The following is an 18,796-nucleotide window of genomic DNA, read 5'->3' as shown; positions in this document are numbered from 1 at the left end:
GTTAATGGCAGGTGGTATGGACAGGCGAAAAGACCCGCCCATCCATCTGTCGGATGTTCATAACTTTTTACCTTCAGCTTAAGGACTGAGAAGGGTGGTTGAAGCTAGAAGTTTAGCTTCAAAAGGCTCAGGTTTGTATAACTAGGAAAAATAAAAATTAACTTAAAATTTGTTATTTGTTCCCAACAAGTACAGTACAGTATACAGTACAAACTTTCCATCCTTCAAAACATAGAGAATCACTGATTGGTGGGTCAGAAGTCCTGTAGAACCAAGCTGGTGGGCTCTTTTTCTTCCCCAGAAGTGTCAACCCACCTGGTCCCATACAGTATGGAAAGAGATCACTCCAGCAATCTCGTATCTCTTTATCATAAGGATGAGTAGACTGATAGGGGCTGGCCTGTCCAAGATGACTGATACATGGTCAAAAGAGGGATGTCTTCCCCAGAAGGGCATAGCAGTGCAGGATGATATATCTTACATAAGATGATCAATGGGTTGGTATAAATTCCATCATTCACCACCTCATTAGGGGGGAAGGGGGGATATACTTCATTAGATCTGAAGAATAGAGCTCAGAATTGTAGCTTACCAGTATTATATCAAATCCAATGAGTAAGGCTTCCAACTGCTTTGCCCCTAAAGGAGGAGGCAGAAAAATGAAGGAGAACAGCCAGTCATTCTAGCTTTCATTCCAGACTTCCATCTATATGTTACCATACACAAGATGCTTCCTGCCCTATATGGGAGCTGAGCTGGCTAAACAACTATCTGAGCAGCCACCACAGGACCAAGCACATAGGTGTGTATGGATTTATGCGTATGCTCTGGTAGGTAAAAGGTCGTGAAGGTGGTCTGGCATTTCCTAAACCAAGCTTTCAACACGTGGCCAACTGAAAGATTCCTCTTGAAGGCTAGGGTGGGGCCTATACCCCTTACTTTGTGAGCTTTGGTCCTAGCTAGTACCTTGACCCTCTCAGCAGTCAAGATGTATGCTATATGAATTGTCTCACAAAGCCAGAGAGAGATCACTCAGGCCTGAGTAGTCCGGTCCTATTCAGATAGCACTGCAGAACCCACACAGGACACAAAAGTGTATCTCCTCTTGATCACCACCTGACACTTCATGTAGATAAGATGAAGAAGGTCTCGAACTTAGGAAATGCACACCGACGGGTTATGGCACAAAACAAAATGAGACCCCCTTCCACCCCTCAGCATGGACTACTAAGTAAGAGAGATCATGCAACTTGTCTACTCTTTTTGCCAATGCTAAAGCTAGCAGAAACAAAATCCTGAGAGTCTGATCTTTGTCTGACGACCTTCTCAAAGCCTGTAAGAGCTTTGAGAATGAAGGTCACATCCCTGAAGTCCTGGTGTGAGCAAACCTGATTGAAGCTACTCATGAGCATAGACAACTCCCACAAAAAGGAGAGGTCTAAACAATTCTTTTTCGCTTGAGGGTAGGTTGCTGCACTGTAATTGTTCAGTGGCCACTTTCCTCTTGGTAAGGGTAGAAGAGACACTAGCTATGGTAAGTAGCTCTTCTAGGACGACACTCCAAAATCAAACCATTGTTCTCTAGTCTTGGGTAGTGCCATACCCTCTGTATCATGGTCTTCCACTCTCTTGAATTAGAATTCTCTTCCTTGAGGGTATACACAAGCACACTATTCTATCTTATTTCTCTTCCTCTTGTTTTGTTAAAATTTATATAGTTTATATAGGAAATATTTATTTTAATGTTACTTTTCTTAAAATGTTTTATTTTTCCTTGTTTACTTTCCTTACTGGGCTATTTTCCCTGCTGGAGCCTGTCACGGACAAATGAATGACTTTAAATCAAGGCTAAAAACGTAAAGTAAATGCGCAGGAAGTAGGGCAGATGTTGCCGACCTATGACTTTGTCTCCCTAATCCATGGGTTTTGTGGGAAGCAGTTTGAGCCGCTTTCATTATTGCTTGGTATGTGATGACCCAAGTACACGTGTACTGAATCTGTTTCCATGTCAACAGGTACACCAGGGAGAGTGGACACGGAGTGAGAACGAGTATGGTATGATTACATCACCTGCCACTGCTACCCTTAGGGGAGACAAGCCCCGAGACCCCCCAGCAATGTAGGGGAAATAAGAAGACTCAGAGTGAGTCGAAGAGCAGTAAAGTTCGAGTCCTACTCATGAGTGGGCAACCGTCACTAGGCCCACCTGCCATGGTAAGCCTACCTCAACCATGGCGGACGTACATACGCCATATGACGTCCAACAATTTCTTTTTGTAATAATCTTAGTCATATAGATGTCTCCCCGAGTGTCTACTCCCCATGTGTAATTATTGTATTAGTTAAAAGTTAATTCCATTGTATTTGGCTGATGAAATCATTTAAAAGCCAGCAAGAAACTTATAATTCTTCTGTTATGTAATCTCAAGATTTAAAGTTCTATTTGACTCGCTTTGAAGAAGATTTATGCTCATTTTTGTTGTGAAAATTAACTTAAACAATAAATCCTCTTACGATGTATCAATCGTCTAATTCACCGCCGCCTATCTTGTATTACTATGTAATTAACCCACGCCATGTGACAAGTCCCTAGGCATCCTGCTTTTCAAAGTAGGGTTGTAGCTTAGCAAGTAATAATAATAATAATAATAATAATAATAATAATAATAATAATATACTCTTCAGTCAAAGGATCATGCTCAAAGGCTGAGCAGTTGTATTTTAATAAAAGTGACTGAGATACCGTCTCAGATAAGGAAGGGGAGGAAATCTGTGATCTGCGCTAGAGATGTTCCGCCATGAGAAGTATTCCTCCTACGATACCAATTGCAGTAGATCGCCTACTTTCCATGGTACACGGCTGCAAAGAAATGTTACAGGTACCTAGACATCTCCAGCAGTTCCTCGTGAACAGCCTTTCGCTTGGAGGAAATGCAGGATAGCCTTCAACCATGAAGTTCTATCTACTTCACAGTGGTGGTACCTCTGAAGATGTGGCTGACAGAGGAGCGTGGATCATTACGACAGTTCTCTCTGCAGCTTGACTAGTAGTGCTAACAGACTGGGATACCACTCTGCATGCGGCCATCTAGGCCCACCAAAGTCATCTTGAGTCCTGACATAATCAACACTTGCTGATTAGCTAATGGCCTAGGCTGAATGAAGGAAAGGCATATGCATGCAGGTGATCCTGTGTAAGCTGGAAGGCATTTTTGAACAATACCAATGGGTCTGGAACAGGGAAGCAAAACACGGAGAGCTTCCTATTTAGTAGCATAGCAAGAAGCTTCTCTGCTATACAAGGATGAAGGAACCATTCCGACCATATAACTGTTCCTGGCAACTAAGTGTGTCTGGTAGTATGTTCCTCTTGCCCGTAATGTACCTGGATGACAACTCCACAGTGTGGAATGCTGCCCCAATGTGCATACGCTTTATCAGCTCACAGATAGCCATTACAGTGGTGTTGTCTCTCATCAACAGTAGTATCAAGTGCCTCCTTAAACGTTCTTGGAATGCTTGCATCCTTAGAAAGGCTGCTTGGAATTCCAGAACATATATATGTGCAGAAACATTACTTCTCCTAAACTTCTGCGACGACCAGGTCGTTCAAGTGTGCCCCACCACTTCTTTGACACATCTAAGAACAGATGCATGTCCAGAGACAGAGTCGAATGGTACTGCACCAGGAGGGGTTTTCCTCATACAGCCAACAGATAAGATTATCCTGATCCCCCTGCCCCAATGGAACAGGTAGGAAAGGGAGATCCTTGGCACCTGACTAGTGATCCTTCAAACACCAGTGAAGTGATCTCCAGTGGAGGCCCACATTAGGACTGCTTTTCTACAGCAAAGAAAGGTGGCCAAGAACACTCCATCAGCCCGAGGCGAGATGTCTGTATTGAACAGAAATGGCCGCGCTACCTCCTTAAGCTTACTGATGCATTCATCTGACAGAAAGACTCTTTGCTGCCAAGTCTATCAGCATTCCTAAGTACTTTAACTTCTACTTGGGTATGATATTCATTTTCTCCCAGTTTATCACAATCCTCAGATCAAGAAAAATGCGAAAAATTTATCTCGATCTTGTAGCAACTGCCTTATTCCGGAGCCCAGGATCAGTCAATCTGCTACCAAGGTGAACACCCGACTGAACACCTGAGGAGCAGTACACAGTCCAAGTCACAACGGCTTGAACTGGTACTGTACACTGTACTGTAGAGGGAGAAGCGGAGGTACTTTCGAGAGGACTAACGTACCCGTCCTTTAAGCCCATCAAAAGACTGAAGTCTCCTTCTCTGACAGAACTCAGCACAAACTGTAGTTTCCATCCGGAACTTCGTCTGACAAACAAATTGTTCAGTGGAGGAAGGTTGATGACCGGTCACTCGCCCACAGTTGATTTCTCCAACAGGAGCAGCCAACTGTAAAAGACAGGAGAATTGTCTCAAACGACTTTGAGCGCGCTCTTCTCTAACATCCCTTCTACCTCTTTTTGCAATGTTCACCCTTTCCACAGAAAGTATGAATTTCACATACAACAAGAATTTACTTCCTGTAAGAGAAAAAAAAGAGGAAAATCTGGTGAGAGCGCAACAGTATGTCCGTATTCATTACGGCACAAAAGAAAAGTGGCGAACTTTGGATAGGAGAAGGGGCTCTGATTCTCACGTGTGCTCACCCCTATTGTAACTACTTCATTAAAAAATTCAACAGCCATTCCAGCTCTGTTAAAAACATAATGTACAGTACAGTGATACCTCGGTACTCGACCATAATCCGTTCGAGATCCGTGTTCGACCTCCGATTTGTTCGAGTACCGAATTTTTTTTCCCCATAAGAAATAATGGTATATATTCTATTCCGTTCCCAAGCACTCGAACAGGCCCAAAATATTAATAAAACGTGTACCTAAACAACAATAATTATCTAAATGTGTATGAAATTGGTCAGAAAATCCTATAAAACAATTTTAAACCATTTACTGTACTAAAATAAAACAATTTTAAACCATTTTCTGTACTGTAGTGAACATACCTTTGAGCAGCGGTTCGATGGCATACAGGGATGGATGTGGAGAGGATGGAAGGGGGAGGTTACTGCTTGGAAGGAGAGTCCCCTTCCATGATGTGGCGGGGTAGTTCTCCTTCAGGAGTTGTTTCTCTCTCCAATGAAAGGGTGGGCAGATCTATTTCAGGGGTTTCTTCTCTTCTTTGTCTCTTCTTTGGAGGAGAAACAGGCTTTGATGTAGCAGCTTTCTTTTCTTTTGTGAAAAACTGGTCTATTGTTAATTGTTTCTTCCTCCTCTGCAGTATTCTTCGAAAATGATACATGACACTATCATTAAACATATGCACTGCCCGGTTTGCTACTGCAATTTCTGGGTGGTATTTTTCAGCAAAAGCCTGCACATCTGCCCACTTGGAACAAATTTCATTGATGAGAGAACTTGGAACATCCTCCCTTACCTCATCCTCTTCTGAAGATTCCTGCTCCACAATCAGATCCTGCTGCTGTTGTTGTTGCAGGTGCAACAATTCCTCCACAGTCAACTCGGTAGAATGGCTTTCTACAAGCTCATCAATATCATCCTTGTCGACCTCAAGCCCCAAACTCCTGCCCATGACAACAATTTCCTCAACGACATCAGTGTCATCAGAAATTACAGGGGTAGCAGTGCTTGGACCCGCCTCTGGTTGGAAACCTTCAAACTCCCTCTCTGTGACACATGATGGCCACAGCTTACGCCAGGCAGAGTTCAATGTCCTATAGGTCACACCTCGCCAAGCTTGGTCAATCATGTTAACAGAGTTGAGGATGCTGAAGTGTTCCTTCCAGAATTCCTTTAGGGTCAACTTCGTGTCACTGGTCACTTCAAAACACTTTCTGAAAAGGGCCTTGGTATAGAGTTTTTTGAAGTTTGAAATGACCTGTTGGTCCATGGGCTGGAGTATGGGAGTAGTATTGGGGGGCAAGAATTTGATTTTGATAAAGCTGTATTCTTCTTTCAAGTCATCCTCGAGACCTGGAGGATGTGCAGGAGCATTGTCCATAACCAGAAGACATTTCATTGGCAAGCTCTTTTCAATGAGGTAAGCCTTAACCTGGGGGGCAAACACTTCGTTTATCCACTCAGTAAAGAATTGTCTTGTGACCCAAGATTTAGTGTTCGAGCGCCACATAACTGGTAGTGCACTTTTACAAATATTATTTCGTTTGAACACCCGGGGGTTGTCCGAGTGGTACACTAACAAGGGTTTGATCTTGCAATCGCCACTTGCATTTGCACACAGCAACAATGTTAGCCTATCTTTCATTGGCTTGTGACCTGGCATCTTCGTCTCGTCCTTGGTAATGTACGTATTGGCTGGCATTTTCTTCCAAAATAACCCAGTCTCATCACAATTAAAGACTTGTTGTGCGATCAAATTTTGTTCATTTATGTACCGATCGAATTCCCCCACGTATTTATCGGCTGCAATTTGATCCGAACTAGCTGCCTCCCCATGCCTAGTAACACGATGAATACCTGTTCTATTACGAAACTTTTCAAACCAACCCCTGCTCGCTTTAAATGTAAATGAATCACTTTCACTGGTACTCGGACTTTTCTTCACTAATTCTTCATAGATATGCAACGCTTTTTCACAAATGAACGCTTCACTAACACTTTCCCCGGCCAACTGTTTTTCTTTAATAAATATTAAAAGCAACTTTTCCATCTCCTCAATCACTTGTGGCCTTTGCTTAGTTACCGCCGTAACTCCCGTTGCAACATTCGCCTTCTTAATCATTTCTTTATGCTTTAAAAACGTAGAAATGGTCGACTTCGCCATTCCGTATTCTACCGCTAAATCGGACACTCGTACACCATTCTCATATTTCGCTATAATTTCCTTCTTCAACTCGATCGTTGTTCGCACTGTTTTCCTCTTCTCCTTCCCCTTAACACTCATTACTTTCTTGGGACTCATTATGAAAGCTAAAAAAGCAATTAAAAGCACTGAAAATCACTAAATCACAACGAATGCTGATCGCGCGTTGTCTGAGTGACGCTCTCGAGAGAACTGATGCTTCCCGAACAAGCGAGAGTGGCCGAGATGGCGCGATCATCACAAAGCCCATGCGGTCGTCACGTGTTCGGCTGGTCGAGTACCGAATTTTTGGTCGAGCACCGCAGCAAAAATTTCTCGAAAATTTTGGTCGAACTCCGAATTGTTCGAGTATAGAGTCGTTCGACTACCGAGGTATCACTGTATTATATTCTTTATTTTAAAGGACGAAAGATTTATATACGTGTAGGAACAAATAAATATTTCCCTTTTTCTCTCCTTGCAATACGCCTCCCCATTCTGGGAAGCACCATGTCATCTAGCAGTTGATGGAAAGATAACTAGTCGATTATAAGACATATTAACTCAAAATTTTCAGTTCTCGAAGTAGAAAACCTAATTATTAGTCTCTTAACATCAGTAATCAGTGGGGGAGGGGGAGGCAGGTGAGTATTATTATACTTGCCAAGCTACAACCCTAGTTAAAAAAGCAGGATGCTATAAGCCCAGGGCCCCCAACAGGGAAAATAGCCGTGAGGCAAGGAAACAAGGAAAAATAAAACATTTTAAGAACAGTAACAGCATTAAAATGTTATTTTTATTAATAAAATAAATTTTTGAATATACTTACCCGGTGATTATATAAGCTGCAGCTCTGCTGCCCGACAGAAAAACTCTACGGTCAAAATACGCCAGCGATCGCTATGCAGGAGGGGGTGTACATCAACAGCGCCATCTGTCGAGCAGGTACTTAGTACTCCATGTAAACAAAGAACCAATTTTCTCCTCGGTCCACTGGGTCTCTATTGGGGAGGAAGGGAGGGTCCTTTAATATATAATCACCGGGTAAGTATATTCAAAAATTTATTTTATTAATAAAAATAACATTTTTCAATATTAAACTTAGCCGGTGATTATATAAGCTGATTCACACCCAGGGGGGTGGGTAGAGACCAGCATTACATGTTTACATTATTATGAGCTAAGTATTTTGTATTTCATTTTAGCAGTTATTCAAAATAACAAACATAAAATAAATAAGTACCTGGTAAGGAAGTCGACTTGAACAATTACTCTGCCTCTTTAAGTACGTCTTCCTTACTGAGCCTCGCGATCCTCTTAGGATGCTGAGCGACTCCTAGGAGCTGAAGTATCAAGGGTTGCAACCCATACTAAAGGACCTCATCAAAACCTCTAATCTAGGCGCTTCTCAAGAAAAGAATTTGACCACCCGCCAAATCAACCAGGATGCGAAAGGCTTCTTAGCCTTCCGGACAACCCAAAAAACAACAATAAAAAACATTTCAAGAGAAAGATTAAAAAGGTTATGGAATTAGGGGAATGTAGCGGTTGAGCCCTCACCCACTACTGCACTCGCTGCTACGAATGGTCCCAGGGTGTAGCAGTTCTCGTAAAGAGACTGGACATCTTTAAGATAAAAAGACGCGAACACTGACTTGCTTCTCCAATAGGTTGCGTCCATTATACTCTGCAGAGATCTATTTTGTTTAAAGGCCACTGAAGTTGCGACAGCTCTAACTTCATGTGTCCTTACCTTCAGCAAAGCATGGTCTTCCTCATTCAGATGGGAATGAGCTTCTCGTATCAACAGTCTGATATAATAGGAAACTGCATTCTTTGACATAGGTAAAGAAGGTTTCTTAATAGCACACCATAAAGCTTTTGACTGTCCTCGTAAAGGTTTAGTTCGTCTTAAATAGAACTTAAGAGCTCTAACAGGGCATAAGACTCTTTTTAGTTCATTTCCAACCAAATTAGAAAGGCTTGGAATATCGAACGATTTCGGCCAAGGACGAGAAGGTAGTTCGTTTTTGGCTAGAAAACCAAGCTGTAAAGAACATGTAGCCGTTTCAGATGAAAATCCGATGTTCCTGCTGAAGGCGTGTATCTCACTGACTCTTTTAGCTGTTGCTAAGCAGACGAGGAAAAGAGTCTTTAAAGTGAGATCTTTAAAGGAGGCTGATTGTAGTGGCTCGAACCTTTCTGACATAAGGAATCTTAGTACCACGTCTAAATTCCAACCTGGTGTGGCCAAACGACGCTCCTTCGAGGTCTCAAAAGACTTAAAATCTAAGCCTCTGTGACGGAAGACTGCTGCCAACATGCTTCTGTAACCTTTGATCGTGGGAGCTGAAAGAGATCTTTCCTTCCTCAGGTATAATAGGAAGTCAGCTATTTGGGTTACAGAGGTACTGGTTGAGGATACTGATACCGACTTGCACCAGCTTCGGAAGACTTCCCACTTCGACTGGTAGACTCTAAGAGTGGATGTCCTCCTTGCTCTAGCAATCGCCCTGGCTGCCTCCTTCGAAAAGCCTCTAGCTCTCGAGAGTCTTTCGATAGTCTGAAGGCAGTCAGACGAAGAGCGTGGAGGCTTAGGTGTACCTTCTTTACGTGTGGCTGACGTAGAAGGTCCACTCTTAGAGGAAGAGTTCTGGGAACGTCCACCAGCCATTGAAGTACCTCGGTGAACCATTCTCTCGCGGGCCAGAGGGGAGCAACTAACGTCAACCTTGTCCCTTCGTGAGAGGCGAACTTCTGCAGTACCTTGTTGACAATCTTGAACGGGGGGAATGCATAAAGGTCTAGATGGGACCAATCCAGTAGAAAAGCATCTATATGAACTGCTGCTGGATCCGGGATTGGCGAGCAATAATTTGGGAGCCTCTTGGTCATCGAGGTTGCAAAGAGATCTATGGTAGGTTGGCCCCATGTGGCCCATAGTCTCTTGCACACATTCTTGTGTAGGGTCCATTCTGTTGGGATGATTTGACCCTTCCGACTGAGGCAGTCCGCCATGACATTCATGTTGCCTTGAATGAACCTCGTTACTAGAGACAGGTTTAGATCTCTTGACCAGGTGAGGAGGTCCCTTGCGATCTCGTACAACGTCATAGAATGGGTCCCTCCTTGCTTGGAGATGTACGCCAAGGCTGTGGTGTTGACTGAGTTCACCTCCACCACCTTGCCTAGAAGGAGGGACTTGAAGCTTTTCAAGGCCAGATGAACTGCCAGTAGCTCCTTGCAGTTGATATGTAACGCTCTTTGATTCGAGTTCCAAGTTCCCGAGCATTCCCGACCGTCTAATGTCGCACCCCAGCCCGTGTCCGATGCGTCCGAGAAGAGAACGTGGTTGGGGGTCTGAACAGCCAGGAGCAGACCCTCTCTGAGGTAGATGTTGTCCTTCCACCAAGTCAGTGATGACTTCATCTTCTCGGAAATGGGGATCGAGACCGCTTCTAGCGTCTTGTCCTTTCTCCAGTGAACAGCTAGGTGAAATTGAAGGGGACGGAGGTGCAGTCTCCCTAACGCAATGAACTGGTCCACGGATGAAAGCGTCCCTATCAGACTCATCCACTGTCTGACTGAACATCGGTCCTTCTTTAGCATGTTCTGGATGCATCCTAGGGCTTGACTTGTTCTGGGGGCCGACGGAAAAGCCCGAAAAGCTTGACTGTGAATCTCCATCCCTAAGTACACTATAGTTTGGGATGGGACCAGTTGGGACTTTTCCATATTGACCAGGAGACCCAATTCCTTGGTCAGATCTAGAGTCCACTTTAGATTCTCCAGACAGCGACGACTGGAAGAGGCTCTTAGAAGCCAGTCGTCCAAATAGAGGGAGGCTCTGATGTCCGCTAAATGCAGGAATTTGGCAATATTCCTCATCAGTTTCGTAAAGACAAGAGGCGCCGTGCTTAGGCCAAAGCACAGGGCTTGAAATTGGTAGACAACCTTCCCGTAAACGAACCTTAGAAAAGGTTGGGAATCTGGGTGGATGGGGACGTGAAAGTAAGCGTCCTTTAGGTCTAAAGAGACCATCCAGTCTTCCTTCCTGACCGCTGCTAGCACAGACTTTGTCGTCTCCATGGCGAACGTCTGCTTTGTGACAAAGACATTCAGAGCACTGACGTCTAGCACCGGTCTCCACCCTCCTGTCTTCTTTACCACTAAGAAGAGACGGTTGTAGAAGCCCGGGGATTGATGGTCCCGGACTTTGACTACCGCTCCCTTTTCTAGTAAGAGAGACACCTCTTGCTTCAAAGCTAGTCTCTTGTCCTCCTCTCTGTACCTGGGAGAGAGGTCGATGGGAGACGTTGCTAGAGGGGGCTTGCGCATAAACGGGATCTTGTACCCTTCTCTGAGCAACTTCACAGATTGTGCATCTGCGCCCCTGTTCTCCCAGGACTACCAGTAGTTCTTGAGTCTGGCTCCCACTGCTGTCTGAAGAAGGTGGCAGTCAGACTCTGCCTTTAAAGGACTTGGTACCTTTCTTCTTAATCCCACGTCTCCCTTCGGCACGAGCACCTCCTCTGCTGGAGGCTCTGCCACGAAAGGGCGAAATAAATCTGGACGCTGGAGTGTCCATCCTGGGTCTAGACACGGTAGGCAAAGGGGTGGCTTTGCGGGCAGATGACGCAACCAGGTCATGCGTGTCTTTTTGAATCAAGGAGGCAGCAATCTCCTTGATCAACTCCTCTGGGAAAAGGCACTTTGAGAGAGGAGCAAACATAAGTTCCGATCTCTGACATTGTGTAACTCCAGCTGACAAGAAGGAGCAAAGGTTTTCCCGTTTCTTGAGGACCCCGGAAACGAACGAAGCCGCAAGCTCACTGGAACCGTCCCGTATGGCCTTGTCCATGCAGGACATAATGAGCATGGAAGTTTCCTTGTCAGAAGGGGAGGTCTTTCTGCTCAACGCTCCCAAACACCAATCCAAAAAGTTAAAAACCTCGAAGGCTCTGAACACTCCTTTCATCAGATGGTCTAAGTCTGAAGGAGTCCAACAAATCTTGGAGCGTCTCATGGCTAGCCTGCGGGGAGAGTCTACGAGACTTGAGAAGTCGCCCTGGGCAGAGGCAGGAACTCCCAAGCCGAGAACTTCTCCCGTGGCATACCAGACGCTCGATCTGGAAGCGAGTTTCACAGGGGGAAACAAGAATGCTGTCTTCCCAAGGTGCTTTTTGGACTGCATCCAATCTCCCAACACTCTTAAAGCTCTCTTAGACGAGCGGGCGAGGACGAGCTTCGTAAAGGCAGGCGCGGATGACTGCGTGCCTAAAGCGAACTCAGATGGAGGAGAGCGTGGTGCTGCAGAAACAAACTGATCAGGATACATCTCCTTGAACAGTGCAAGAACTTTCCTAAAGTCCAAGGAGGGAGGCGTGGTCTTGGGTTCGTCGATGTCCGTATGCGGGTCGTCAAAGTGTGCAGCGTCGTCATCATCAGAGAGTCCATCGTCTGAATACTGAGGAGGAAGCGGCAAAGGAGTAGGAATTGGCTGGTCAGCTGAGTCCGGCAGCACGGGTGCATGCGTGACTGCACTGGACGCAACGTCATGGAACTGTTGGCCAGTCTGTGAGCTGGCAACAACCATAGCAGCGCGGGGGCGCAAAGCGTCTACTCCTGACTCTCTAGTCTGCTGTGGGCGAGTAGTGGTAACCACACTGGGTTGCGGAGGTTGACGCACCGCGTCAAAACAAAACAACTTAGGTTGTTGTTGTAACTGGCGAACGTCAACGGAGGGTTCCGTGCGTCGCTGAACGTCAACATGCGGCTGGCAGGGTACACTGCGCATGGGTGGCGGGACTCTCACAGCTGGAGTGCGGGAGAAGGTAGCCTCAGCGTCCACTGGACGCACAACCGTGGTTGGTTGTAGGCTAACGGGTGGTGCAGCGTCAACCTTCTCCGCACGAAAGTCCTGCATTAATGACGTTGACTGCGTCTGCATGGTCTGCAGCAAAGACCACTTAGGGTCTACAGTAGCAGGTGCGGCAACAGACGGTGTTACTGCCTGTTGCGGTACCGCTTTGCCTCTCTTAGGAGGTGTGCAGTCATCGGAAGACTGCAGCGAGTCCGAACTGACCCAGTGGCTACAGCTGGGCCGTTGGACTTGCGCGGAAGGGACCGACTTGCGTTTAAGAGGCCGTGAGACCTTGGTCCATTGTTTCTTCCGAGAAACATCTTCCGCAGACGAGGAATAAATGGGCTCTCTCGTCTTCTTGTGGGTGGGGCGATCTTGGTAAGATACGTCCGAAACCACGGAGGGAACGTCTGTCCGCTGATTACAGCCTGTCGAACCCTTTGGTCGTACGACATTGCTTCTCCCCTGGGCTTGGGAGCTTGCAAGAGGTCCCGGACTGGGCGGACGACAGGCACGAACAGACGCACCCTCAAGCGCAACACTAACACTTTCCACAACACTACCACTCACTTTGTCACTACCCACTGCACTCTTACCCTTCAACTCCTTTACGTCTGCCATGAGTTGGTTACGGTCACTCGCCAATGACTCGACTCTCTCACCCAGAGCCTGGATGGCACGCATCATATCTGCCATCGAAGGTTGTTGAGTGCTAGAAGGGGGATCAGGAGCAACCACTACAGGGGAAGGAATAGGTTGTGGGGCATGAGGAGAGGAAATATCAACGGAGCGAGATGAACTTCTCCTGACTCTATCTCTCTCTAGCCTACGTGAATATTTCAGGAATTCGAGAAAATCGAATTCCGAAAGCCCAACGCATTCCTCACATCGATCTTCCAATTGACAGGTTTTATCCCGACAATTGGAACAAACGGTGTGCGGATCGATAGAGGCCTTCGGAAGACGCCTTGAACAGTCCCTAGCACTACACTTTCTGTATTTAGGGACTTGAGAAGGGTCAGCCATCTTGAATTAGTCAAAGGGGAATTCAAAATCTATCCAAGTCGTCAACAAATAATCCAAAAATCAATAAAAGAATGCAAGGATGTATTGAAGATAACCTCTGCAAAGCGAAAGCTAATAACTAGAAATGTGTACTTCACCAAAATCTGTGAAAACCAATCCAGTAAGCAACAGCGAATTTAATAGGTCTTGCCGGTGGCACGACAGAGAGAAAATTGGTTCTTTGTTTACATGGAGTACTAAGTACCTGCTCGACAGATGGCGCTGTTGATGTACACCCCCTCCTGCATAGCGATCGCTGGCGTATTTTGACCGTAGAGTTTTTCTGTCGGGCAGCAGAGCTGCAGCTTATATAATCACCGGCTAAGTTTAATATTGAAAAATAAATATTTCCTATATACACAATAAAAACTTCAACAAAACAAGAGGAAGAAAAATAAGATAAAATAGTGTGCCCAAGTGTACCCTCTCTAACCCAAGACCGTGGAAGGCCATGGTACAGAGGCTATGGCACTACCCAAGACTAGAGAACAATAGTTTGATTTTGGAGTGTCCTTCTTCTAGAAGAGCTGCTTACCATAACTAAAGTCTCTTCTACCCTTAGCCACTGAACAATTACAGTGCAGATGTTAACCCGTTTGGCGAAGAAGAATTGTTTGGTAATCTCATTATTGTCAGGTGTATGAGGACAGAGGAGAATCTGTAAAGAATACGCCAGACTATTCGGTGTATGTGTAGGCAAAGTGAAAGTGAACCGTAACCAGAGAGAAGGATCCAATGTACAGTAGTACTATCTGGCCATTCAAAGGACCCTATAACTCTCTAGCAGTAGTATCTCAACGAGAGGCTGGTGCCCTGGCCAACCTACTACCTACTAAAGATTAATAGGTTTTATCATCAAAATTCTGTCTATTTTCATGACTCTCTTGAATGTTCATACTGCTGATTCGCCCACTGTGATGGAGGTGGGACAGTGAAGGAAACCAATGGAAAACTAACAATCTAGAATAATAAATATATCAACCACTCAAGACTAGTTTAAAAGGTAATCAATCATAACACTAAGTGAACTTGTAGAGTTTCCTGGTTGGATTCCACACCTACTGTATATTCGCTATCCACCTTTTAATACTAAAGTCTTATACAGCATAAATAAAACCTTGAACTTTCTCATTAAGAAAAATAACTGTATAACTTCCCATCCTCAATATCTCATTACAAGAAATGACTGCAATCTATCAAGACGTCTATATGGTACAGTGCTACTTAACAACTAATCTGTTAATGGTAAAAAGGAAAGAATTACATCAAGTTTTGACAAAGATTTGTAGTGCACCATTCTGTTAGGGTTCAGATGGTGCACTGAGCTAAAGAGTCAAGTTCCTATCTTAGAGCATCGCAAATCCGGAAACCAATCAGCTCCTATGGACCTTGGTTTCCCAGGTAAAAGTCCCAGCTGATAGTTTGGATCCTATATCCCTCCACTCGCTGAAGCAAGAGGTATTATTATTATTATTATTATTATGCTACGAACCTAGTTGGAAAAGCAGGATGCTATAAGCCCATGGGCTTCAACTGGGAAAAAGAGCCCAGTGAAGAAAGAAAATAAACTACAGTATATGAAAAGGAATGAATATAGAATATAAAATAGCTTAACCTGTTAAGCATCCCCCAGGACCACCTTCGTAATGTCACGCTTATTTTTTGCAGTTAGCGGTCATTTCACTGATGATAATTTTTCGAAGTTGATATTTATTTTTATACTTATAATGTATTTTAAGTTAAAGATAGGAATATTAATTAAATGATGGAGTAAAAACAATACTGTATGACAAATTTGAAAGTAATCTATATATTTCCTTACGATACAAACTTTGAGCTACTCATAAGGACTATACTTTCAGCAAAGCTGGAAGACTAGCCATAAGACTTCCAGCGAGGTGTAACTAACCTACCGCTAGTTATTGGGGGGGGAGGGAGTTAGGCGGTAGCCAGCTACCCTGCTCACACACACCTGTGTTGTCTCGTCACTTTTTATTGCTGGCAGGACTTATCGAGGGACAGTTGATGGCGGATCAATTTGTATAAATAGCTCAAAGTTTGTATTGTTAGGAAAAATAAATACAAACCCTTTCCGTATTTATAAGGATGACTTCCCCATTAGGAGGGTGAAAGTCTGAACCAACTGGCTGGTATTTGACCTGGAGTTTACCAGTACATGCTCTGATGCTCTGCACGGAACAGGGAGAAACCCTGATATTTGTACCTTGCTAAATTCGTGCAAAGCACAGTTAACGGCCTAACCAATCTGTGTAAATGTGTGATACTAGCAGTGTGACTAGGTCTAGGTAAGAATTCTAAGCAATTAAGGAATCTTTGAATCAACCATAGACGTTACCCAATCCCATCTCACCAGGGGGTATGAGGACGTAACATATATATACTGTATCTACACCAGGTTACACGAGGGAAATGGTTATACCTGCAGAAAGCAGAGGCCAGCTTTGCCGAGTACCGTAGATGCTGTTCCCCAACAGGGGGGAAGATCAAAGAAGGAAAGAAAGAGCCAGTTATTCTTTATCATCCATCCCACACTTAACCATGGTTAAACTCTGCCCTCCACCATCTGCTATTTGTCCATTAACCCTTTTACCCCCAGGCTCTTTGGAAATGTCCAACCCTTAACCCCCAAGGGGTTATTTTTTTCCCAGCACATTTTGCAGTATATTTTTTTTAAATTGCTCTACAAGCCTTAATTTTTGTCATAGAGAGGTCAGGTTGGTCTCATTCTCTTGGAAAATGCCTGAATTTTTTCAAAAAATTATCAAAAATATGAAAAAAAAATTTTTATAGCATTTTTTTGCAAGGACGTACCGGTACGTCCATGAGGGTAAAGGGATGGGTTTTGTGAAACGTACCAGTACGTCCTTTGCGGGTAAAAGGGTTAAGGAGCATGAGGTGTTTTAACCATTTATTGTGTAGCCACCACAGGGACTAAAGAGAATGTCTCCATGTTCCTGTGAGTCACGTCTTGCAGGAAGTGAGCAGCGAAGTTCGTTTGACACTTAATGTACACGATCGCTTGCAAGGCCTGCGTCAGAGAAGTCCTTTTTAAACGCTAGAGACATACACCTGTCCCTAACGTTATGAGCTCTAGGTCTCCTCTACTGAGGAGAAAGGATCAGGATTCAATGCTAAGTCTATGACCTTGCAAATCCAAGCTGAGAACGTGTTCTTGGTGACCCTTCTCTTGACCTTCTCCGAGCTGAAGAAGAGTTCTGACACTCGGGGGCAAGCTACTGTAGTCTAGCACCTCAAGTTCTTCCCCAGCATAGTAGCTGTTGATTTGGATCATTGGTGACACTACGAAGGATTCCTACTCCGATGGTTCGAATCCGAATCCGTGCTGCCAGGAACAAAGTCGAGTATTACCTTGCCTATCACCATGAATGCTGAAGGTGGACCATAGGGTTCGCCGACTATCTTGGCCGAACCCAACAAGAGCAAGAGATTAGTCTTTAAGATCTGGGGAAGATCTGCTGTTTGGCATCATGGGTTGTTAGGGGCACCCTTCAGGGACCAAAGGACGCGAACCATGCTCCATGGAGGTGGTCTAACTTCCGACAGAAGGCAGGTAGGCTCGAAACTCCGTATGAGGAGAGACAATACCAAAGGAGAGGAAAGGTTATCTAATTAGCTGAAGAAAAAAACACTCAGGAGAACAACCTAACCCATGGACAGGAAAGGTGTTCCCTGAGAGGCAAAGGAACATGGTTCAGACTATGTACTCCCTCTGTTGGCTGCCAGCATAGAACGAGGAAGTGCAGCGGCGTCAGGGGAGAGAAGCAAGACCGAAGTCCAGCTATGGGCAGGCTGCTTCCCTCCGATGAACCAGCAGGGAGCGACCGACATCACCATCCGAATGGAGGAGTATCCACACGAAGTCGAATCCCCTGCGACAGAGGCTGGGCCGCTGCACTAGAAGAAAGAGGGGATGGCCACCTGCCTACATGCTGTCCTGTGTCAAAGGGGTAGAGACCGTAAGAGAAGGCTTCTACGACCCTGAGAAATGCCACAACACCAACACTCACACTGTAATGATAAAAGAATGTTTAAATATATATATAAAAACATTACACAAATGTGTAAATATATATAAAAACATAAGAAGTAAAACCATAAAAAAAGTCAAAGGCAAGTACAGTAAAAGAGTTGGGCAGAGAGAGAGACAAACTTCTACTCTCACCGAGCCAAAAGTAAAAAGTGACGAGACAACAAAGGTACAGTATTTGTGTGAGCAGGGTAGCCGGCTAACCACCCTAACCCTCGGTAAAAGTCTTATGGCTAATCTTCCAGCTTTGCTGAAAGTATAATTCCTACAAATAGCGAAAGGGTTTATATTTAGTCAGAACAAACTACTGCTATTTTATTTCAAAAGACTACATAATTCTGAATGAAAAACATTATACATCCATGCTCTATTATTTTTTTGTGTGCCATTCCTCAAAGCAGGGGCCTACACACAATCCTACTTCATGGTCCTTACACCAATATGAACTATCCATTCTTATGTTGTTCTTCTAGCACTGTGCACAGGTCCTTTGAGGGCTCTTCTTTCTGCCTGTAGGTAGAAAATAAACAGGAAAGTGCCTGCCAATTAGCCATGCAGGTTTTACTGCAAGTCGTGGGGGCCTGCACAAGGGAACAGGTCTTTCTTCTGCATATTAGATAATCAGTCTTTCACTAATCTCATTTCTAGTCTTCCAGCCTCACCAAAAGTACATTGAGTATAGGAATGTGATATCCGGTGTTCCACAGGGTAGTGTTTTTGGCCCATTACTTTTCATACTATATACACATGACAAGTGGTTTGGCCTAGAAAACAAGCTTGTTGCATATGCAGATGATGCAACTCTCTTTGCATCAATTCCATCCCCTGAATGTAGATCTGGGGTTGGTGAATCCCTTAATAGAGATTTAGCTAAAATTAGTGCATGGCGCAAATTATGGGGTATGAAGTTGAATCCTAACAAAACTCAAAGTATGATTGTAAGTA

General features: G+C 44.5%; 1 protein-coding gene across 2 annotated transcripts in view; it reads right to left on the bottom strand.

Moving 5' to 3' along the window:
- Nucleotides 1-18,796, bottom strand: part of LOC137660245 (uncharacterized) — a 123,134-nt gene that overhangs the window by 90,036 nt on the left and 14,302 nt on the right. The gene's annotated exons all lie outside the window — the stretch shown is intronic.

Source organism: Palaemon carinicauda, chromosome 20, assembly GCF_036898095.1.
Source record: "Palaemon carinicauda isolate YSFRI2023 chromosome 20, ASM3689809v2, whole genome shotgun sequence".
NCBI lineage: Eukaryota > Metazoa > Arthropoda > Malacostraca > Decapoda > Palaemonidae > Palaemon > Palaemon carinicauda.
This window is presented reverse-complemented; position numbering and strand designations above follow the sequence as displayed.